The 13,525-nt window shown below is 39.6% G+C and overlaps 1 protein-coding gene across 2 annotated transcripts in view; it reads left to right on the top strand.

The window, feature by feature from the left end:
- The window catches only part of LOC148865496 (kxDL motif protein), a 37,881-nt gene that overhangs the window by 23,225 nt on the left and 1,131 nt on the right, over positions 1–13,525 (top strand). Inside the window, exon 4 of one of the 2 annotated variants that reach the window (XR_016109827.1) lies at positions 8,284–8,331. The exons of the other annotated variant lie outside the window; for it this stretch is intronic. The gene's annotated coding sequence lies outside the window, so the exon portion shown is untranslated. The remainder of the gene's footprint in view (positions 1–8,283; positions 8,332–13,525) is intronic. 2 annotated transcript variants of the gene reach the window in all.

Genomic DNA, 13,525 nt, shown 5'->3' with positions numbered 1-13,525 from the left:
ATAAAGGGCCAGTTTTAAATAGTTAAAACTGCAAAAGCCCATTTTAAAGGATAAAGCTATATGAGCCGAACTGGGAAACCCTAATTCAACCCATATACCCAGATAATATTAATGGTTAATATTATGGAATTTTAACGGGCTTCCAACGGGCCTTACAGATAATTAATTGATTGGATCAATTTATCCCTACATGAGATGTATGGGTGTGATGTGCTGGGTACATGGGCCATAAGTACTTGGTCCATGCTCATTCGACAGTGGCTCTTGCGCACACCATGGCTGAATGCACATCATTGCCATTGTGTCCCTTTTGATCATTGGATGACATCTTTGAGTGGTGGGCCCCACACCTTAGAAAGAAGTCACGTGCGGAACCCTAGCCGATTTAAGGCCCACCGAAATCTGGCTTTATGAAAGTCAATGGGAGCCACTTTGGTTTGACCTAAATCAAACTAGGGCGTAATTTTGTTCCCTCCAGCTAATATGAGTGCATGTGATAGGAAGATTCATATGATGAACTCTCAAAAGGCCTTCCATCATTAGCATGAGAATGGGTCCTTCAGTAATGAGGAAACGCACCAGAAAATGAGTTATCCATTTGCAGTTGGGCTTGTCTGAATGTTTCATAAGATGATAGGGGCGTCATAGACCGATGTGGGAGGGGCTTCACCAGAAAATGGGAACTCTCTCACGGTACCTTGGCGTTCACGAATATGATGCGTAAGCACTCACTGGATAGAAAGGTTTACCTAAAAATGGCTTTGAACCTTGTTTGACAGAGGCCAAAGGGAAAACTCATATGATGAGTGGATATGATCCTTTACAGAAAGGTGGTGGGGTTTTGTAGCTGAAACAGTTGCTCCATGCACCCTATGTGATTTCCCACAGTTCCAGAGACAACCCGTAGTCTCCGTCACTGAGAAGGGAGGGAAATCTCAGAGATGAATAAATGGAAATGGATCGTAGATTAAAATCCATATCTATGAAATGAACATGAATCAAATTAGGTTGTGGGCTGATGTTTGCTCTTTTATCAGAAAATGGCAATTAGATCTTTTGCAAAGCTTCTTGATGACAACAAGCTTAAGGGCCCAAATATGCCGATTGGTACAGGAATCTTATGTTGATCCTAGCTTCAGAAAACTGGACAAAGTGGCAAAGAATCCTGTACCGGAGTGTCCTGGTGACAGGGCTTCCGATGCCTGAATGAGAGACTATCAGGAATGGGAGGAAAAAAACTCCCTAGCCCAGTGTTACATTATCGCCTCATTGGACAACCCAATACAGAGGTAGTTCGATCAGATCGAACTTGCCAAGGACATATTGGACAGTCTGAGGACGATGTATGAAGAGCAGAATCGTTTTACTCGGCAAAAGGTCTTGAAGCAGTTCATGACCACTCAAATGTCCAAGGGCCAACAAGTTCACGACCATTGTCTTCGGATGATGGGTTACATCAACGAACTGGAGGCTCTTGGATCCGGGCTAGACCTCGCAACCCAGATAGATGCTATCCTTAATTCTTTGCCTCCTTCCTTTAATCCGTTCATCATGAACTAATTAAGAAGGATGAGCCTGTAGCTATGCTTGTTGAAGCTAGCAAAACGGGCAAGAGAAAGAGGAAAGCAAAGAAGCTTCAGAAGAAAACCACCAAGGGAAAAAGGTAGAAGAAAGACAAAGCATCAGATGCATGTCACTTCTGCAAGAAGACCGGCCACTGGAAACAGAATTGTCCTGTCTACTTGGAATCCAAGAAAGGTAATTTTGAAACTTGTGTTATAGAAACCAATTTATTGGTAGCTTCTGCGTCCTGGTGTATTGATTCCGGGGCTTCAACTCATGCGTGTAACTCACTGTAGGGGTTCAAGGTAAGCAGAAGGCTGAGTGAAGGGGAACGGTCTCTTGGATTGTCTTTAGGTAAGCAGAAGGCTTCAACTCATGCGTGTAACTCACTGTAGTGTATTGATTCCGCGACAATAGGAACCGTGGAGTTAAATTTTAGAGAAGGAAAAATTGTACTCAAAGATTGTCTTTATGTACAAAACTTAAGAAGAAATTTGATTTCTATTTCAAAACTGTGTGCAGATGGTTATTCTGTCTTTTTTAATAATACGTTTACTATTAAAAGAAATAACAGATTCATCGCATACGGGGAACTGGAGAACGGTCTCTATGTTCTACATCATTCTCTAGAAATAACATAACCGAAACTACGTCGGTTGAAATCCCCAAGAAGAGAGCCTGTGATACAGTTAATCCTACGTGTCTGTGGCACTACCGATTTGGCCACATCGGTGTTGACCGAATCACAAGGTTGGTAAATGACGGTCCTTTGGATTTTCAAACTGTAGAAGATCTTCCCACCTGTGTGCCTTGCCTACAAGGCAAGATGACAAAACGACCATTTAACGGTAAGCCTGAAAGATGTACAGGCACACTTGACCTAATATATACTGATGTATGTGGTCCCCTGAGTGTTAGGACAGAGAATCAACACGTGTATTTCATCACCTTCATAGATGATTTATCACGATATGGTTATGTGTACCTAATGAGACATAAGTCTGAATCTTTTGAAAAGTTCAAAGAGTTTAGACAAGAGGTCGAGAAACAGTTGGGGAGAGAAATTAAAGCCCTTCGATCTGATCGAGGTGGCGAGTATCTCTCTGACGAGTTCATGGACTACTTAAAGGAGTATCACAATTAGCTCCTCCTGTTACACCTCAACTTAACGGTGTTTCAGAGAGGAGGAATAGGACCTTATTGGATATGGTCCGGTCACTTCTCATACACTCAAGTTACCCACATCCTTTTGGGGTTACTCATTAGAGACTGTGATCTATGTGCTGAATCGGGTTCCAACCAAATCGGTTCCGAACACTCTATATGAACTTTGGACCGGAAAGAAACCAAGTGTCAGACACTTGAAGATTTAGGGTTGTCCAGCACACGTTAAAAGAACGAGTGCGGACAAGTTGGAATCCAAGACCAGCCATTGCCTATTTGTAGGCTATCCAAAAGGCTTTGTATGTTACCTTTTCTATGACCCATGTGAGCAGAAAGTGTTCTGTAGTCGAAATGCCCAGTTCTTGGAGACCGATTATATCCTGGACACCCATCGTCAGAAAATTGTTCTTGATGAGGAGAGCTTAGGAGCAGTGGGAGATGTCCCACAAGTTCCAGGTAGTGACCAACCTAGAAGATCCACTCGAGTATCCAGGCCACCAATCCGTTATGGTTATAACCAGGATAGTTATCTGGTGGAAACCTTGACTAGTGAGGAGGATCCTGTGACTTACGCGGAAGCTATGTTGGACATAGATTCCCAGAAGTGGATGGAGGCCATGAGAGCAGAGATGTACTCAATGGAGACCAATGGAGTCTGGAATCTAGTAGATCCGCCCTTCGGGGTAAAAGCAATTGGTTGCAAATGGATTTACAAGAGGAAAAAGTGCCCCGATGGTAGGGTTGAGACCTTCAAAGCTCGTCTGGTGGCGAAAGGGTACACTCAGAAAGAGGGTATCGATTATGAGGAAACCTTTTCGCTTGTGGCCATGCGTAAATCCATTAGGATCCTGTTAGCTATAGCAGCATACCATGATTATGAGATTTGGCAAATGGATGTCAAAACTGCATTCCTGAATGGAGATCTTACTGAAGATATCTATATGCAGCAGCCGCAAGGCTTCATAGCTGCAGGTCAGGAAAACATGGTATGTAAACTTAATAGATCCATTTATGGACTTAAGCAAGCTTCTAGAAGTTGGAACATCCGTTTTGACTCTACCGTCAAATCGTTTGACTTCGAGCAGAATCCGGATGAACCCTGTGTTACAAGAAGTACAGTGGAGTTAAGGTTACCTTCTTGGTTCTGTATGTAGATGACATTCTCCATGAAAGATCTTGGAGAGGCCTCCTATATACTGGGTTTTCAACTCTATAGAGATAGATCGAAGCGAATAATAGGATTATCCCAATCTGCCTACATTGACAAAATAGTCAAAACATACAGCATGGAAAACTCCAAGAAAGGAAATGTTCCTTTCAGGAACGGAGTCACTCTCTCCAAGAAGATGTCTCCCAAGACTTCTGAGGAGATTGATGGCATGAAGGACGTTCCCTATGCCTCTGCCGTAGGGAGCATCATGTATGTCATGCTATGCACTCGCCCTGACATTGCTCAGGTAGTGAGTATAGTAAGCAGATTTCAGGCCAACGTAGGGTAGGGGCATTGGACTGCTGTGAAAAACATATTTAAGTACATTCGAAGGACAAAAGAGTTTTGTCTAGTATTCGATGGTAGCTCACTACAGATCCAGGGGTATACAGATGCCAATTTCCAGTCGGATCCAGATGGTAGAAAGTCTACATCTGGGTATGTTTTCACAATAGGATCGTGTGCTGTTTGCTGGAAAAGTAGCAAATAGGGGTCCTAAGTTGCAAATTAATAGTCCACAACCCAAGCCGAGTGCATTTCCGTAAGTGAGGCTGCCTTTTGAATGAAGGTGTTCATTCATGAATTTGGAATTTAGCACATCACCCATTCCACTGTTGTATGACAACACTGGGGCCTATGGGAGGATGATAGTAAGAGGTAGCATCAACGGAGAATGTGGTAGACCCATTGTCTAAGCCACTTTCACAGAAAGTGTTTGAGAAACATGTGGAAAACATGGGACTCCGGCTAGTACCTGATTGGACCTAAGTGCAAGTGGGAGCTGTTAGACAGTTTTGTATGCCCTTAGTTTCAATCAAAATGATGTATTTTATGAGTTTATTGTAAATGAATAAAAGTGCATATTTGATTCATGTTCCCTTGGTATGTTTCTATGTTATATCCTTAAACTGTACATTTAATGAGACTCGTGTTAGTTTAGAATGTTCACAGCCAGTGGGTCGGTCTAGGAGACCTATCCTGACAAGGCTTACACTATGGTGCCACCAAGTCGGTTGGGGTGGTTTGTCTCAGCTACCGGGGTGAGACCTTAGGCACATACAGTGTGGGATTAATTGAATCTTTGAACTGGACCAGATTTTCAGTATTGCCTTGGACCTTGGAGATTGATGGGCAAAACTAGAAAGTTACACCCGACCCCTAGACTCGATTATGATACTGCACTAGGTGTCGGATTGGACTGTCTTTGATATACTAATCAGTGAGATCCTTAGCGGGGGTCAAAACCTAGGTATGTTGGGACAGTCTGAGAATTCATCTGAGTAGGTGATCATACCGACAGGATCAGCCCATTTGTCGGACAAAGGTAATGATCGGGGATGCACTTTCACTGATGGAAACCAAGACTGCCGGTAGCCGGTTTCAATCGTTGAGATTTGTTTTGCAAAATATATTTTATATGGGTTATAAAAAGTATATATATATATTATGGTTTCGAAATGTTTACAAAATGTTTTAATTCCCAGGATCCATATTTGAGAGAGTGCAACACTGTTCCTTGCAGCCGAGGGAGATGTCCTCTCTTGTCGGGCAGTGTATGATCATTATGGGCTGAGAGGTTGAGTGTAAGGCCATTGAGGATAATACCTGATGGGCTAATCTTGCATCTGCCCACAGTCCCTGGGTGTTACAAGGTGGCTTGGCCCAAGAACCACTTAGGGTAAGTGTTGGGCCCATAGAGCCCATCTGATGGGTTTTCAGGGGGTGCACTGTCCATAACAGTGTATTCGGCCAGGCCTTGTAACAAAGGCTGGGCTGAATCCATGTGGCTGATGTGTAGATCAATGTTTGGGTCATACGCCATACAAGGAAACCCAACTGGGCTGCAGTTTGGAAGGCTTAATGAATACATAACCTTAATGGGCCTTAAGCCCATTTCGAACTTGGCTAATTTGATTAGTCTTTAAGGGGCAAATTCTGAGATAAGGTCAGCTGATAGGATTGGGCCCACACCCTATCCACTCAGAGAATCGAAGATCTAAATGAGATTTAGATTTGGAAACTTCCTAATTAGATTAGGAGCTGGCTGATCTAATCTGCAGATAAGATAAGGATTATCCCTTATCTTAAAGGGACTTCTAATCCAGATATGATTTGGGTTAGCAATTCCTAATGGGATTAAGAGTTGATCCCTTTAAGTCTATAAAAGGAAGAGGAGGTGGCAGCCTTTAGATATCAAAGAGACTCACCAGCAACAGTCTTATCTTTAGAGCTGAGATCACAGAAGATAGAATTCTGCACCCTGCAAATACTCTTAGGCCGCCTCCTTCCTGTAGCCGCCACCTATTGCAATTTGATCTCCATTCCTTGGGGTAAATCAAGATTGGATCTTGATTCCAATTTTTTGGAGAAAAGATTGGTAGGAGTTGTATTCACAAGCCGTTTAGGTGATTCTTGGGAAGAATCAAGTTCTTGGGAAAGACACTGCTGATTCTGCTCCACCTTACACTGCGCCATCTTCAGTGGGAGCAGATTTTGGTTTCTACCTTGGGCGTGAACACCTCCATTGAGAGATATTGTTTCTCTGTATCAAGTATTATCTCTCTCTCCTCATTTTGGTTCAGATCTGGTTTAGTTTATGGTTCAAGAATGATCATTGAAAATATGATTTTCTAAATAGGGAATTCGATTCCCAATTGAAGGGAAAGAAAAATTTTTGAAATTCGCCCTCCTTTATTCCGCAATCTTGGGCATCCATATGATGGATTTTCTATCCCTTCATAGCTCACTTTCCCTTTAAATGCTACTAACTTTACTCTCTTTATATGGCGTGGGACCTTAGCATTGATCTACACATCAGCCACATGGGTTCAGCCCAGTCTCTGTTACAAGGCCTGACCGAATTTACTACAGAACACAGTGAACCCCTGAGTCCATTAGTATGGGCTCTTAATGGGTCCAACATTTACACTAAATGGTCCTTGGGTCCAGCCACCATATGAAGGCCCAAGGACTGTGGGCAGATGCAATATTAGCCCATTAGGTATTACCCTCAATGGTCTTACATTTGACCTCTCAGTCCATAATGATCAAACACAGGACATCTCCCCCGGCTGCAAGGTATAGTGTTGCACTCTCTACTCACATGGATCCTGTGAATTAAAACCTTTTGCAAATATTTTGTGAAACCATAATATATATGTATATCTCTATATAAATATATTTTGCAAAACAAATCTCAACTAGTTTGAAATCAATTGCCGACAGTTTAAGTTTCCATCAAAGAGAGTGCATTCTCTGATAATTCATTTTGTCCAACAAAGGGGCTGATCCTATCACCATGATCACCCACTCAGGTGAACGCTCGGACTACCCCAACATACCTAGGTTTTGACCCCCATAAGGATCTCGCTGATTGGCATATCAAAGACAGTCCATTCCGACACTTAGTGCAGTACCATAATCGAGTCTAGGGGTCAGGTGTAACATTCTAGTTTTGCCCATTTGTCTCCAAGGTCCAGGGCGATACTGGAATTTGGTCCAGTTCAGGGTTTAAAGAAAATCCACACTGCATGTACCTCAGGTCTCACCCTGGTAGTTAAGACAAGCCACCCCAACCCACTTGGTGGTACATCAGTGTCAGTCTTGGCAGGATAAATCTCCCCAGCTCTATCCAACGGCTGTGAAGATTCTAAACTAACACGAGTCTCGTAAGTGTCTAGTTTAAGGGTATTACACAGAAACACACCAAAATAACATGAATCAATTATGCACTTTATTCATTTACAATAAATGATAATAAGTACATCAATCTGATTGAAGCTAAGGGCATGCACTGTCTAACACTTTAAACTACTACCAACACTTGCCTTCTTTCTTTTGACTTTCGTGCCACTCGTTTCATCTCCCGGACTCACTCTAGTGTTTGGACTTCTTCGATTTGCCTCTCATCATCTTCCAATCATCCCCATTTGCTGGCCCCAATTATGTATTCATGGTTGCACCATCTTCCAATCGTTTCCACCATCCCCACTAGACAGACATCACAATTGTTCAGTATGAATACCTGCAAAACTGAAAAGAGAAGAGAAGAGAAGGGAAAACAAGGAAAAGGCCAATTATATTTAGCAAGTGCCATTGTTACTATATTTAAAGAAGACAAAAACAAAAATCCTTGCTTAGAATTTATGTCCATCTATCTTGGGAAAAAACATAATTACCAATGAGGAAAATCCTTCCTCGTACCCTTAGCCCAAGGACTGTATCAGATGAGCAACTCATCAGAAGTATTTCTTTATGCTGTTAGGTTTCTCATCCCTTTCTAATTCTATACTAAGACTCTGGTTTTTGATTTCTCATTCCATGTCATTCTGCTATTCTGTTGACAGTAGACCACCCATGGATACAAGTGCAAGAGGAAAACCTTACATCTTAAGGTGAAGGGTCATGAGCATTGTTTAACATTTTGTTGTCTGCCTTTTACATTGAGATGTATGTACTGGAAATTTGAAATTTCGAATGCACTTTGACAGTCCCTGTTACCGTTCTAATAGATGGGCCAAAATGTCCATCTCTAATCAGATAATTGGCCACACAACTCTCTCTTAAGTCCCCCCATTGGAAGGAAATTAGAAAAGTGAGAAGGTAACTTCATTTGAAGTTTCTTTAATTTGTCTAGTGTTACTTGTATGTTTTACTGGAAATAAGTAAGCTGATTGAATGTACATTGATTGAATATTTGATTGCTGGAAGAATACATTGGTTGTTATGTTTAAAGGCATTGTAAATAATGTTTTCTACTCTTCACCCAATGCCTGTGGCATATTGTGTTAGATGGGGGTGCGAAGAGAACTCTCTTGAGTTTCAGGTAGTTCTAACCATATCTTAAAATTTCAGTTCTAATTTTTCCCTCTCTATAAATTTCTAAAGTTTAATTATTCTCTCTTCCTCAAAAAGGTTGTAGGTCTTTCTATACCTTTATACCAGATATAGAAAAAGATTGATCCATGTTATCAGCAATAGAGAGATTTTACCAATGTCAGTAATCCCTATGTAACTGATTTCTTCCCTATCCTTGTTTAGCTAGTGCATCCGCAAATGAATTGGCACATCTTTTTACCCATTGCAATCTCACCTCCATACCTTGAGTTAGCCACGTGAACTGTCTTCATTCATTAATGTATGTCCACAATCCATCACCTTCCCTAACCAACCAATTACCACTTTAGAATCTCCTTCAATGATCATCTTGTTAACACTTAATTCCTTATCCCTTTTCACACCTTCCATCAAAACCATCATTTTTGCACGCAATTAGTCTCCCACACCAATTGGGCCTGAGAACAAAGCTATGACTGATCCTTCCTCCGTTCTAAAAACTCCACCAATTCCTGATGGACCAAGGTTACCTTCACTGCTTCCCTTAAAGTTATGCTTAACAAACCTTGCACAAGGTAGAGACCATAGAAGTTGAGCAACACTTATGCTTGAAGCCAATTCTGCTACTTCCTTCCAATTCAGTAGTGTCGTTGTCTGGGTGTCCTTGAATATCTCCATTGTTTTTACCCAAAGCACCACCCTAGAAGTAGAAGTATCACCCAGCGTTAAAGCCTTATCCGCACGCTTGATCCACTAGGCCACTTTTCATCTTATGAAATTTAATGAAATAAAATAATTTTTTTCTATTCTAGTGTCCACATGTAATGTAGATAAATTACATTTGTGTTTAACAATTCCAGCAAAATAAAAAAAAAAATTCAAAACTAAAATAATAGAACAAATAATTTCTTAAATTCACATTTATATAAAAAAATTGTTTAATCTCAAGAACTTTATACGAATAAAGATATTAATAATAGAATAAATTTTAGTACGTAATATTTATAAATTTGAACAAGATATGTATCTTAAAATTTTATAAATTATTAATTAATATTTTAAGTTGAACTAAATAAAAGTATATTATTTATAAAAATAAAAATATTATATACAAAAACTACGAGAATATAATATAAATTGAATTTGTAAAAGTCATTAGTCTACATTTATATAAAAAAATGATTTTTTTTATCTCAAAATTTATGGAAATAAAATATTAATAATGGAATAATTATTTTAGTAGTTAAAAGTTATGAATTTGCATATGATGTGTATCTTAGAAATATTGTTAACTTAACATTTGAGAATTAATTTTTAGTTGACTTTTGGTTAATATTAAAAATTAAAAATAGTAAAATAGAAAATAACATAATAATTCACATATAATAGTTGCATATCTTAGAATTAATTTGCATATGATCTTTATCTTACGATCATAATAGAGGGATATCTTTGTCACAAAATAAAGTATAGGGGGGTCTTTTCTAGTATCATTAGGAGGGGGGGTGATTTTAACTCTATTAATAACATGGTGACGCTGTCTTCATAATTCACATATAATAGTTGCATATGTTTTGTACCTTCAAATTCAGTAGAAAATAACATAATAATAGTTTTATGCATGTATTAATTTGTAAAAAAATATATAATATGTTCCAGGATTCTTGATTGATACATTATCAATAAAATTTTATGATTCTTATGCATCCCGCTATAAAATAATCGATATAGTAATTCACATATAATAGTTGCATATGTTTTGTGCCTTGAAAGTAAATAGAAAATAATATAATAATAGCTTTGTGCATGTATTAATTTGTATATATATATATATAATATGTTCCAGGATTCTTGATTCATACCATATTAATAAAATTTTATGATTTCTATGCATCCCACTATATTAATTATAGTATATTTCTTCACATATACCTTTAGAATATAAATTTTCTATGTATATATACATTAATTATGGCTATTTTGATCTTAAAAATAATGTTATTAATATATTTATGGAATTTGTATGCATTTTTTGGCGTATCCATTATCTTTTCGTCTGTATCCATGTGTTTCCAAAGCATATCCATATCTGTATCCGAGTGGTCTGATATGATACCCGATATCGATACTTTAATCCTTGGAAGTGATCACTTCTTTGATTGCCTCTTTGCTTTTTTCTTTTTCAGCAAAAATTCTTTGGTTTCTTTCTTCCCAAATTGTCCAACAAATTGATGCTCTTGTACATCTCTACAATCTTTTTCCCTCTTTTTTGTCCATCTACCAACAGAAGAGTCAAAGAGGCTTTGTAGACTTGGTGGGGGAGTCCACCTGCAACCAAATAGAGGAAGAAACCAAACCCAAATAGAAGAAATAAAGGGCCAAGATATAAATAAGTAGTAACAAGACTTGCCATTTTTACAACAAGTACACCGGTTAGGAGACAAGCACCAAAAAGGCTTTTTATTTGAGGTAGGTTGCAAATGTTAACTCTTTCCAAGAATATTTCCTAGCAGAATGCCCCAACCTTTGGCAGGATCAGTTTCCCCACACTTCTTTAATAGGGAAATAATGTCGGGACTGGAAGGTGTGATAGGGCTTTGAAGGAGGAACAAGTAAAGCAACTAGAGGAAAAAAGGGTCCAAATTCGAGAGTCCAACTTAGAGGGATCCAAGAGAACCTTGAAGAGAATTTGGATTAAATCCAAGATATTGTCCACATCTGAGTTTCTGAAACCCCGTCTTAACCCCAAGTCCCAATTTAGTTCAGTCTCTAAACCAGAAGAGGATAAGAAGGTAGAAACATGCTCATTTTTATAACTACTACTAGAAAGAGAATATAAAGAGGTAATTGAAGTGGTGAATTCCCCCCACCCACACATGTTCCCAAAATCTTACCAAATTCCTTGAACACAGATTATACCTAACAAAGGGTAGGAAGTGTGGAAGGATGGCATGAATAGCTTTTCAAGGCGTCACACTAGTAACTCATGCCAAAACTCTGGCATCCCAGCCATCAGCCGCTAGCACATGGATGCTTATAATAACCTTTGTCCACAGTTTGTCCTTGTCCTTTGATAATCTCCACAACCATTTACCTAACAATATCATATTCCTCTTGTGGATGTTCCCGGTCCCTAAGCTACCAAACTCCTTACTTCTACTTACCAATTCCCATCTAACCCTGTGGTCCTTCCATTCTTTCCAAAAAAATCCCTCATTAACTCCTCTACGCTTTTACAAATCCTCACAAGAATCTTGAAAATTGAAAGAAGGTTGACAGGTAAGTTGGCCAGAGTTGACTTGATCAGAGTTAGCCTTCCATTTCTTTTTGTAAACCTGTCCACCACCAAGTTCCAGAACATCACATTTCTTGGGTTTCCTCCCAAAGGTAATCCCAAGTAATTCATTGGCCACCGAAAACTTCTAGTCCAAAATGGTTGTACATTCTGTCACCTCTCTTTCATTCATATTGATCCCCACCACACAACTCTTTCTGAAATTAATTTTAAAAGTTGACATCTTCTCAAACACTTGGATCACCCCTTTCATATTTCTTACGCTAGACATTATCCAAATTAATATTCAAATGTATGTTGCTATATATACTTGAAATTTATATTCTAACAGTCATTGATTCAAGTTACATAAAATTTATTTTCAACATATTTTGTTCATGATGTATAATATTTCAATCACTTTTAATTTAACTTATTAATTTTTTTCGCTTCAATTTAACTTATTAATTATGTTATTCAATGTCTGACTGTAAATCGAGTTGACACGAATCCTATATAAATCCGATGGATAAGATTCGATTATTTGATCAGGTCCGTTTGCATTGGGGTAACCTGGACGAAGTTGCAACTCCAAAGCACAATTGTTTGCCATAGTAGTAAGAGTTCGAATCTGCACCCCACGGCTTGGCGCCCCAAAAATGTCCCGCTCAATAGAAACCCGCCGCGTGTCCTCCCACACGCATGGCCCCTCAGATCGTGCGGATCCAAATTGAAAATTTTCCCCCATTCCTGCTCATACTCTGTCTCTTGAGCTGCCCTGTGTTACCCGAGTCCCTGACCTCTGCACCTCTCTCATCTGAGCTTGGCGAGAATTCTGGCGTGGACGACTGTGCTGGTAGACACACCAGAGGTACCTCCCGTCCCTTGTTTGTGGCTGGGGTGGTGGTGGCGGCGCTGGTGCCTGTCATGGTGGAGGGATCTGTCAAGGTGGTGGGAACGCTCTCGCAGGAGGGGCACATGGTCAGGGTGGTCGCTGGGAGTTGCATGTAGAAGGGGTGGGAAGTCTTCAAGGCTCTTTACTCCTGCAAACTCCTGCAACCTCCTGTTCTCTTCCGTCAGTGTTTCGCAGCAAGCTTTAAATACTCGTGTAGTCTACCTCCGTTTGCTTCAACTTCGTCCAGTAGACGTTTTTCAAGAAAGAAATGGAAATTTAATGCAAGCCCATTTTCTCAAAACAAGTTTTTAATCAACTCCCACTTCGATCAAACATATATTATGCACAAAATAGGAAAATTATGAACAGATGAATACTTGGCTCTTCTGTTCTGAAACCAGACTTCTACTTGGCGAGGACAAAGGTTAAATTGTTTCACAAGCGCAAAGTTTTTGTTTCTGCAGTATTTGTAAAATGAACCCTATAAGTTAAGAAATAGAAGAAACTACTCCTTTGTCCATTTTTTCTCCTCAATCATGAGAGGGAAGGGGAATACCTCCGGTATGTGATGTGTCTGCTGGAA

The sequence above is a fragment of the Nelumbo lutea genome, chromosome 3 (assembly GCF_056320005.1).
Source record: "Nelumbo lutea isolate HS-2025 chromosome 3, American lotus-T2T, whole genome shotgun sequence".
Lineage (NCBI taxonomy): Eukaryota > Viridiplantae > Streptophyta > Magnoliopsida > Proteales > Nelumbonaceae > Nelumbo > Nelumbo lutea.
This window is presented reverse-complemented; position numbering and strand designations above follow the sequence as displayed.